Consider the following 11915-nt stretch of genomic DNA (forward strand, 5'->3'; position numbering starts at 1 on the left):
GTACTTTCAATGGTAGGATCCTATTTAATTTAAGGACTCGGATGAACGAATTGCATCCCAGACCGAGACTAACGCAGTATGAGGCATTAGAGGAATGGGAGATTGAGGCTTTTGAAAGAGAAAGACCCCGAATGGACAAGGGTTTGACCAAGTGGTACCCCAGGCTGAAACAGGAGTCCAGGGATAAAAGGATGAAACAGTGGAGGCAGAGCATGATTGTTGAGGGTCTGTTTCCCATGATGCCGGCATGTCATAACCCTGCAGCGGGTGAGAAAAGTACTGAAAAGTGTAAGCATTGGGGGGCCCCGGGGGAATCAGATGATGAATTGATAGATGACATCTGTACCAGGAGTCCGCCACCTTATAATGAGGGAACCCGACCTTCCAGTGTAGGAGATGCTCCCCGACGCCACTTCCTCAAGGAAGAAGACAGGTCCCTAGGACTAGGAGGGGGTGGTCAAGGGTTACCCTACTTGGAAAAACCCGAACTGACGGAAACAAGGGATATATATCCCAAAGTGCCCGTAAGTCAGGAAGAAAAATATTCACGCACAAAAATGTTCCTTCCAAGACCCCTGTATGAAAAGGAAGAGAAACCATTGAATTCAGGACTGCCTTTTGTTCAGCCTCCATATGAGGAAGAACGCAGGTCCTTTAATACTGGAACTTTATTCCCGAAACCAAATTATGGTGGAGGACCAAGTGAAACGCATCCCACTGCCCCGAGTTTTACTCCTCCATTGACCCCACAGATATTACATGACACAACTTTAAGAAGGATACTAGTGGAAAAGGAGCAAGAGGCTCTAGCTAGACAAAGGACAGAAATAATTCAGAAAATCTCCCAGTTAAATACCAGTCCTGAGGCATTGACTATTCCAGTAACTATTGGACCGGTGGTCCCGTTATACGGAAATGGTCAGGGAAATCCGATTACTCCAGTTATGACCCCAGTCATGGCACCCCCGAGACAGGAACCGATAATCATAGATGATCAGTCCAGTGAGTGCGAGTCTGAAGTTGCGTTCTTGGACTTGCCAAACAAACAGACCGGAAAGGGAATGCAGCAGAGGTATAACCCTTTTAATGCAAAAGAAATTAAATTAGAGTCAGCAACAGGTACTAGGAATGTCTCTCTGGTAACTCCGGATGAAATTGAGAATTGGAGTCGTGAATTAGAGAAACAAACTCCGCAAACGAAACCTTTAGACCTCTACAAACTGAGGGTAGAAATAGAAGAATTAATGGCAGGAAATGTGGGGTTGGATCGATTGAACACTTACTCTGAAGAAGAATTGTCGTTCATATGTAAAAGCTTTACAAGGAACACCAGAGTACTCCACGAAAAACTGAGCGAAACAGCAGTTAGTATGGGGGTAGATATCTCAAAATCCAAGCCCTTACAAAAACCGTACAGAGCAGACTTCTCAGACAAAGACATAGAGCACCTGAATGTGGCGGGGAAAAAGCTGCAGATTAAAGAATTAATGGGGGTACTGCAGAAATGGGGAGATGTGGAAAGATGGAGAAGCAGGTGGGCGAAAAAGAGGGAAGAGGTTCGCTCCCGACAAGTGACTCCTGAATTTGCTTTAAGGGAGGTAGAAAAACCTGAGCAGTTATGCCCCATGCGCGAAGTTCCAGGAGGGAAATATGTGCATGTCCCCTGGTCTAGACAGGATATTGTGTCCTTCACGAACGATTTTCCAAAATTACGGGAGAAACCAGTTGACTGGTACAGGCAGGTGGAGAGGTTCGTGAAGGTACAGAAATGTCTGTGGAAAGACCTGGATGGGTTTTTCGACATTGTGGTTCCGGTGGATTTATGGACCCAGTGTAAAATAGCCATAGACTGGCCCAGTGAGGAGTACCCAAGAAATAAGGAAACAGGGGAGCCATCAAAGGATGTCATGCGAAAATATGAGCAGGTGATTCAGCATTTGAAAGAAAAGGTGCCCGCAAAGGAAACTGATTGGACAAAAATAGATAGAACAACACAGGAAAGGGACGAGACAGTGCACTCCTTCTATGAGAGGTTATTGCAGGTATTTAAAACATACAGTGGTATTGATAACATCGATTTGAAGGACATGACGCACTTTATTTACAGGTTTGTAAATGGTTTAAGACCTGAAATTTGTCAGTGGATAAAAGATAATAAAATCTGTTGGCATACTAAGAAAATGGATGAGGTCCTGCGGTACGCTAAGTACTGTGAGGACGAGATGGCAGAAAAGAAAAAGGCCCTTAAGGAAAAGGTGATGTGGGCTCAGGTGAAGCTCGCAGAACAGCAGGAAAAACAATTGAGTAACATGGTTAAAAATGCTGAGAACAAAAGTCCTGGGGGAGGGGGTGGAGGAAAGCCCCGGCCCAAATTTAGCAGGGAAGAGGCTATGAAGAAATTTCCCTGCCATCAGTGCGGCGAAATTGGACACTGGCGAAACGAGTGTCCCCAATTATTAGATGATAATGCAAAAACTCCTGATTTAACTCCACAGACGCAGAAAGAAAGACCAAGAAAGACTCAACCCCAGGTAAAAACAGTCCAGGTACCTCGAGCACCCAAGCAGGTATACAGGGGAAGACAGGCAGAGGGTGAGGAGATAGAAGTTTGGGAAAGCGGTGAGAACAGAAATACAGCAACTTCGCAGTATCTGCTAAATGATACCTTCCTTTGTAATGAGCAGGACTGACGGGGCCTGAGAGGGGAGGACGAGGAGTGCGTACTTGGCGCTTCCTTGCCGGTAGACCAGACTGGACCATACATTGAAGGAAAGGTTGACGGAAATGATGTCACCTTTCTGTTGGACACTGGCGCTACCCGTTCTACTGTAAGAACAGTGGACGTTCCAAACCTACCCCTCTCGGGAGAAAATATCCAAGTAGTGGGTGTATCTAATCAATTGATTAGTACTCCTGTTACCGAACCAATGGAGATTTCAATTGGAAATTTTAAACAGATGCATAGATTTGTCGTCTGTGACACCAGTCCAGTGAATCTACTGGGTCGTGATTTGCTGTGCAAAATGAACTGTACCATTTTTTGCACACCAAAGGGTGTTGAAATACAGACCCCGGATGAAGATGGCATTTATAAACTATTGTTGCTTAGACCTGACTCAGAAATTAAAAGATTGACCCTGCAGGACTTGCCCCAAGAACTCCAGGAAGCAGTAAAGCCAGAGGTGTGGGATTTCACTGGAAAAGATGTGGGGTTAATGAAAGATGTGGACCCCATACAGATAGCCATCAAGGACAATGCAGTATATCCTAACACTAGGCCCTACCGAATGAATGCTGAAGTGAAAGCAGGTGTCACTCTGGAAATTCAAAAATTATTAGAAGGAGACATCATACAGGAAGTAATGAGCAGCCCATGCAACTCACCGATTATGGGCATCAAGAAGCCTAGTGGCAAGTATAGGGTAGTGCAAGACCTGAGAAAGGTAAACAAAATTGTAGTTCCTTGCTGCCCTATTGTCCCGAACCCTGCAGTGATTCTGTACCAGATTCCTTGGGATGCTGAGTGGTTCACTGTGATTGATTTGTGTCATGCATTCTTTTCGATACCCCTGCACCCCGACAGCAAATTTCTTTTCTCATTTGCCTTCGAGGGTCACGTGTATTGTTGGAACCGGGTCCCTCAAGGGTATACAGAGAGCCCCTCTATCTTTAATCAGATCTTGAAAAAATGTCTAGAGACTTTGATCTTACCTGGGAATTCTGTCTTAGTGCAGTACATAGACGACCTTCTACTGGCGTCTAAAAGTCATAGGGACTGTGTAGTTGACACCATTGGCCTCCTAAATCATCTGTGTGAGAAAGGGCATAAAGTGGCCCCTGACAAACTACAGTTCTGTGCAAAATCAGTGAAATATCTAGGACACCAGATAGAAAAGGGTGTCAGAAAAGTCACATCAGAAAGAGTGAGAATAATTCAAAAGATGCAGTTGCCCCGTACTCAAAAAGACGTCAGAATGTTCTTGGGTGTACTAGGGTACTGCAGGCAGTGGATTCTGGGATTTGCAGCCTTAGCCAGGCCTTTGATAAAAATGACCACGAGAGGAATGCCAGATATTGTAGAGTGGGACGATGAAAGCCTAATGGCTTTCACAAGACTGAAAAACTGTCTGTGTACAGCCCCTGCGCTGGGAATGCCTGATTATTCCAAAGAATTTGCCTTATTCTGTGACACTCGCGATAATTGCGCATTGTCAGTCCTGACTCAAGAACATGGCACAACCAGAAGGCCTGTGGCCTATTTCTCTGCCACTTTGGACCCAGTAGCTGCTGGGTTACCAGGCTGTCTGAAAGCAGTAGCTGCTACCTGTGCAAGTTTGGAACAGAGTGAGTCCATTGTCATGGGACATCCTGTGACCGTGTATGTTTCACATGGAGTGGTAATTCTATTGACCAGAACTAAAACGCAGTATCTCACCCCTAGTCGGCTGACTAAGTACGAGAGGATTCTTGTGGGTGCAGCAAATGTAAGCATTGTTAGGTGCGGTATTCTGAACCCTGCCACTTTACTCCCCGACCCCTTGGAAATAGAAGGTGGGGATGATGATGAACATGATTGCATTGACCTGACAGAGTTCAGTACTAAACCGCGCCCAGACATAAAAGAAACTCCATTGCCCGTGCATGACATGGAACTGTTTGTAGATGGTTCCTGTCTAAGACATGAACTAGGAGGCCTGAGTGCTGCTTATGCAGTAGTCTCTTTAACAAAAATTGAAGAAGCAGGTTACCTATATAACATCAAGTCTGCACAAGTAGCCGAATTGATTGCTATGATAAAAGCTTGCAAAATTGGGAAGAACTTACGCATAACAGTGTATACTGACAGTCAGTACTGTTATGGAGTTGTGCATGACTTTGGCCAATTGTGGCTACAAAGGGAATTCATGACTTCCTCAGGTACTCCCATTCGGAATGCAAAGGTTGTTCATGACCTTTTAGAGGCTATCCAGTTACCCAAGGAACTGGCAGTGGTAAAATGTGGTGCTCATAAGAAGAGCATGGACAAAGTATCACTGGGAAACGATTATGCTGATCGAGTGGCCCAATGGTGCGCCAAAGATCGGTATATTGTAAATCCAAAACGAGGGGGGCCAGGAACCAGCTGCCAACTTCAGGTGTTTGAAGAAGGGCCTACATGGGATGAAGTGGGAGAGTGGCAGGAATCGGCTCCTTGGCAAGAAAGAGAGAAATGGAAGGAGGATGGGTGTAGACCGAGACGTGTGGATGGTGTGATTCTGGGCCCAACTGGTATGCCTGTGTTACCCCGACACTTGCTTGGCACAATGGCAAGATTAATACACGAAGGATCACACATTGGTAGGGATGCCATGATTCTGGTATTTCAACAGACTTGGTACAGTAAAAAGTTCAGGAAGGTAGCAGAGTCCCTCTGCCAGAGGTGCCTGTCATGTCAACAGATGAACCCAGGCAAGAGGACAATGGTTGAACTGAGCAAAATTGGGAGATCAGGGGGTCCCTTTGTAAGGATACAGATTGATTTCATCACCATGCCCCGTTGTGAAGGGAAGCGATATGTCCTTGTCATTGTTTGCGTATTTTCAAAATGGGTAGAAGCTTACCCTACTCCCCAAAGTGACGCACTGACAGTAGCGAAGTGTTTACTGAAAGAACTGATACCTAGATTCGGGATACCATACATTATTGAATCAGATAAGGGTGGACATTTCCAGAATGAAATACTGGCTGAACTCTGTAAGGCCTTTGGAATAAGGCAAAAACTGCATTGTGCATACCACCCAGAGGCTTCTGGAATAGTGGAACAAGTAAATGGAACTATCAAAAACAGACTAGCAAAGCTGACAGATGCTACTGGCATGACCTGGGTGAAGGCCCTGCCTCTGGTCCTGATGGGACTGAGAAGTGTTCCTGACCGCAAGACAGGCCTAAGTCCCCATGAAATCATTATGGGAAGAGTGATGAGACAAGCATGGGTGCCAGGAAGCAAACTGTTGAGTATTACTGATGATTTGGTGCTTGAATACTGCAGAAGATTGGGTGACCAAGTGCGTTCTATCTCTCGCCAGATTGGAGACGACGGCATCCTCAATCCAACGACTCCTCTCCACAGCTTGGTTCCAGGAGACTGGGTCAAAATAAAGAAGCACACTCGATCAAATTGTCTGGCACCAAGGTGGGGAAAGAAACGCCAAGTAATCCTGGTAACAACCACTGCAGTGAAGGTCGCAGGTGTTCCCCAGTGGATCCACGCTGGACACACCCAGAAGGTATTACCAGACAAAGAATTTGCAGAAGAAGGGCAACAAGCAGAGGACCCTGCAGGAGCCAGACCAGAAGCAGCTGACAACGAGCAGCCCAGCACCAGTCAGGTTGCAGGAACAGCAGACGTTGGCCCAGGAGTAGTTGACTACGAACTGCCAAGAATCCAGCCTGCTGAAGAGGTCCAGGAAACTGAGCCAGGAGTAGCTGAAGACGAGCTGCCAAGCATATGGCCAGAAGAATGGATACCGATGATTGATCTGACCGAAGATCCCATCAGAACAAGAGAACGACTTTGTGAAGGTAGAGAGTGGATTAGTCAGGAAAAGCAAGGCACAGGCGAAGAACCTCAGCCGCTTGAGATTCACATCAAAACTGAGGAAGGAGAAGGTCAGACAGGGACAGAACAGGTGTTCGATACACCACCGCTAACACCTGATGCGGATAAGGGAGAGATTAGAAATAGAGTGATAGTTCGAGCAGAAGAAAATCAAGAGATCGAAGTGCTTGAACAGGATCAGATAGGGTTAGAAGAACGGGTTCAGGAAACGGAAACAGAAACAGAGACAATCGAAAGCCAAAAACAAAATATTCCTGAACAAGGCCAGATTAGCAACCAGGCAGAAGAATTTGATGCTAGCCCTGGAACTAGCCAGATAGGGGAAGTAGAAGAAGAAAGTGGAGAAGAATTGCCACAAGGGAAAGAGAACAAGAGAGTAAGAGAAGAAAGTGAAGTCCAAGTACCGACTAAGAGACTAAAGAAAAGAAACAATCTTGAGCCTAGGTTTGTAAAAAGATTGAGGCTAAGGATAAAGACAGTGGAAGAAAAACGTGCAGAAGCAAGAAGAAGTGCTCGGATAGCAGAGCAAGAAGAAAACTCTTCCAAAAGAAGGAGTGAACGAATAAAAAGACAAAACAAAAAGTACAAGTCTCCTGAATGGACACTGGTTTTGGAAGAACTTGAAGATCTTGATATAACTGACGTGAGCGACGGAGAGCCCGTCCCTGAGTACTCAGCTGAAGAAGAAGACGAACCACCGTGAATTTGCACAAAGTAAGCTAGTTGTGTAAAGCCAAAAAGAGGGGTCGAGAAACTCCTTCTGAGCCAAAATGTCTGATTCAACAGTGAATGGTAGACCTAGTTGCAGCCGTTTTAAGACGTGTTGCAAGGTGTGTATATGTAGTGTAGTAGTACTGATAGTCATCTGGATAGGACTAACAATTTTCATTCCCTTTGCTGTAAGTAAAGATACTAACATTGTCCCTACTGAAACTGTAAATACTGACAGTGAGGAGTTGACAACACAGAGTGTAGCAAGACATGAGAGAGCACTGAGACAAACAAAACGAGACCTAGAAGCATCAGATGAGGGAGGACTACATTATCATGGAATTAAGAACAGGACACACTTAAATGTTTTTGCAAACTTGTTAATACACTATGTAGAGACTATGGAAATTGAAGATTGCTATGTCTGCATGAAGCTACCTACTTCTGTGGCTGAAGGCGTGACATACCATCACTTGCCATTGACATATGGAATATCCTGTAGCATTTTAGCTAGTTTATTTTACAAAAGAGGACCGTTACAGTACTATTACTCTAATAATGACGTGATCTTTTCTGAACTTCCTATACGTGGGAACTTGAATCCTGTACATACCAAAAGTGACACCATAAGATATATGGGCGACTACTTTCTGACTATAGGTAACATTGACATAGCAGACGCACACAGAGATAACTTGACTTGTTCTTTGCGTGAGCAGGAAAAGATGTTCCTGAACATGGCAGAGAAAAGAAGAATTAAAATTCAAAAGAAGGCTAATGACGAAAGTCAGAAAAAGCCAAAGTGGGCAGAGAACATGGAAGGCACCTCATCTGGTGGAGCGGGTCCTGCTCTGTTGCTGGATTTTGAAAAGAAAGGCAAGCTATGTCTTCACCGCGAGAAGACTAGCTATTATAATAATGTTTTCATTGGTTCCAGTGAATGCGAACATAATTACAAGGTAATTGGAGGTTGGGGTTTCAAAAATGGGTCAGAGCCTGTGTTTCCTGGAATTTATTTTATTTGTGGGGACAAGGCTTATTTCAAATTGCCGGATCACTGGTATGGAAGCTGCTATTTTGGCATTGTCTTCCCGAAAATATACCATGTGAATGGAAAAGCTGGAAGCAATGAAGATACTAATGGCTTAGTGCGTAGTAAAAGAGAAAGTATAGGTGAAATTATGGGTAGTATTTTCAGTGCACTGATACCTGGAGTGGGAGTGGTTCTGAACACTCACAGAATTTGCAAATTGTCTACTATAGTGGATGTGCTGTCTACTGAAACAGCTCATGGATTTCTGCTGGTCAATACTGAAAGGGTTGCGATCAGATCAATGGTTTTGCAGAATCGACTTGCTCTTGACACCTTATTAGCGAAAGAGGGCGGAGTCTGCCGGATGTTGAAGGCGCAACATTGTTGCACTTATATTCCGGATAAAAGTGTACAGATCAAAAGATATGTGAAAAACATTACTAATTTGGCAAAGGAACTCAAACCACTCGAGGTTGATAGTGCCTGGAAGAGACTGGTAGATGGTCTCTCAAATGTAGGTCATTGGCTTGCTAGCGTAGGTAAAAGCTTATTGTTCAAAATACTGATGCCAATTGGTATTATAGGTCTTATTATACTTTTCATTTTCTTGTGCTGTAAATACCGCAAGCACACCAAAAAGCACGAGGTAAATGCAAGAGGAGTGAAACGAAGTGTGGATGAGATCGAATTAGAGGAAGTGAATGACCAGATATACAACAAGGTGAAGACTTCTCACCCTACTAGAACTGAAAGAGAAAAGTTAGAACGATTGCTGGAAGAGATAGAACTTTATAAAGTGTGAAAGAAAGTTGGCGTCTGGTTCCATTATATTTTGTGATGATAGTAAATATCATCAAAGAGGGGATTGATGAAGCAAAGCTTCGCATATTTTGCGGCTTGCCGAAGTCAAGAACCTCGTTTATGTATAACAAGGTAATCAATGTACGTTTTACTAACATTTATATTAAGTTTGAGTAAAGTTTATGACGCTTGCCTATGTGTATTCCTAACTATTTTTAATCCGTGTTTATAAAATGGCCGCCGCTGGTATTTAGTTACTGCGCATGCGTCAGCCACACTCACGTGTCCTGACGCGTCTGCAGAAGTGGAGGGAAAGTTATGCGCATGCGTAATTCATAGCTGTGCTTATCATGTGGTACTGCTCGTGCCACTGCTCTTGTGACTGTATCAATGTGGCTAACATCTAAACGCATAAGTTTTATTTCTTGATGATGAGTTAAAAGTACAAATCCTGTGATGTGTTTTCATAATGACATTACTATGTATTAATTTGTTTTTCGCTTACTTTTCATGTACCGCGGGGAATGGGGTTTTGTCTGTACCGAGAACCATCTTGGAGGTCCTTTCTGCGCCTGCGCGACTTGCCGAGGCACAGCAGACCTTGACTGATGGAACACAGCCAGTTGGCAGTGATGAGCAAGATGCTCCTGAGAAACGACCTGAAAACTCGGCTGAACCAATCATATGTTCTCACAGTGCAACATTGTTAAAATTGCCATTGTATTTCTGCACCAGTTCTCATGAGAACCCCAATCTAGTTAGGCGGTACCCTACTATGCAAATGTAGGCTTGAAACGCTATGTTGTGATTGGTGTGTTACCCAAATCCTACCTTAGGACCAATCGAAATTGAGGGATTCTGACACTTTGCAACATTGGGGGGTGGTACACTGTCCCCAAACTGTATATCTACCCTGGGTTCACCTAGTGAACCGTCCGACTTGTCTGGTTTAGCTGACCTGTCACTGACCCAACGCACTCAATAGGTGACTGAAGATACAGAGCGCTGCGAAGCACTCTGTCCGAATTTGACCATAGACTAAGGTTCTACTGAACCTTAAAGTGCTGGCGAAGCACTTAGCTGGGAGTTCGCTGACCCAATCGGGGTCTTGATCGATAGCTGCAGAGCGGGTGGAGCGCAGGCGTTGCTTCCGAACTGTGGGTTCCGGTCCTGTCCTGAAGAGGTCCTGTCCTGAAGAGGTCCTGTCCTGAGGGTTTGCTGTCCTGTCCTGAGGGTCCTGTCCTGATTTCTATTCCGAGGGTATCTTGTCCTGTCCTGGGTGTCCATTCTGCACCTGCTGTCCTTTGAGGGTTATCCTTCCTTGAGGGTTTCCTGTCCTTAACTGACCCGTGGCCAGGGTTTGGTTTCCACACCATTCTAGGTAAATATTGCTCTGAAACTCTTAAAATCTTGCACCTTCTGAATTTCTAACTTTTGCTTTAATAAAGTTCATCATTGCACATGTTATATTTTCCATGCCTTTCCGCAACTATTGAAAGTCAATTGCATTTTTCCATAAGTTTGTTCCTATGTCTTCTCACTTGTTAGAAATTATATTTTGCATTGCAGTTTGTAATTTTCTGATATGGTCTAGAACTTCATTGCCTAGACTGTTCAAAGGCCCTTTTACTTTAAGTGAAGCGTGTTACTCATTATAGGCCCTCCTGTAGTTACCCACATTTAGTCTGCCCATGTTTAGATATTACTGAATTGCATAGTATTTTTTCTCTTACATTTATCAGTACTTCGATGATTACTCTGTCATTATTTCTTTATAGCTATATAATTTACGTTATCTTGGTTATTGATTGCCTTATTTTACTGTACCTCATGCAAGAAAATAATGAACTTTAGATAAACATTTTAAAACTTCCAGTTGTCCGTGGTCATTTAAACAGTATTTGAATGTTATTGGTTGGGTTTGTATTTTGCTGCCTTTCTTTTTACAGCTAGCTCCCTGATTCATTGTGGTCATTAGGTACCTGCATCGGTGGATGGTAAGTCGGGTGCACTGAGAAATATTAGCAGGGAACACACACACACAAATTGGTAGAGCTCGTGAAGTCACCTGATCGATGTATATGGTGATTTGAAAGTATATGGGCCCTGAAGCCGGAAACGGCGAAAACTATTGGTCGGGTGGCCTCGCGCGCTCTATCACATGCGCATGTCTCGCTGGCGAGATTTAATGACTCTGAGTAGCAAGGGTTAACCCCGCCCCTCTTCTCCATTGGCTGGACTCCTAAACGGCATCCAGCCATTGGCGAAGAGGTCTCAGTTACGTCATTCTTTGGTTGTAAGCCCCGTCCTTTTCGGATTGGGGGGCGTGTTTTTTAGTTTTGTTCTACCTGTGACGTTGTCAGTGGAAAACACGCCCCCCAGTCTGAAAAGGACGGGGCTTACAGACAAAAGGCGTGCAGGCAGCGAGAGCAAGACACGCTGTAGACTCGCTGTCCCAAGGGCTCTTTGATTGGGCATTGTTTAGGGATCACGCTGCCTTCATGTGGACGTCACTGTCCCTCCTCCCGCTGCAGCAGTAGTGAGTCAGCGCAATGCGAGGGAGACTCCCGGGGCCGTGCGTGTGCCCGCCTATGCAGCGTGTTATAGAGTGGCTTTGAAATGCAGATTTTTAGTCACGCATATCACTTTGAACGTGCGCTGTGTGCCCCCGATCACAGCCGCCGGCCTGGGAGCCGCGAGAGCACTTGTTTGCCTTCACCGGGCCCAGAGTCCGTCGACGTCAGCACCAAGTGGAGCTGGGATTGGCGCCAG

This window comes from Lissotriton helveticus, chromosome 12 (assembly GCF_964261635.1).
Source record: "Lissotriton helveticus chromosome 12, aLisHel1.1, whole genome shotgun sequence".
Taxonomy (NCBI): domain Eukaryota; kingdom Metazoa; phylum Chordata; class Amphibia; order Caudata; family Salamandridae; genus Lissotriton; species Lissotriton helveticus.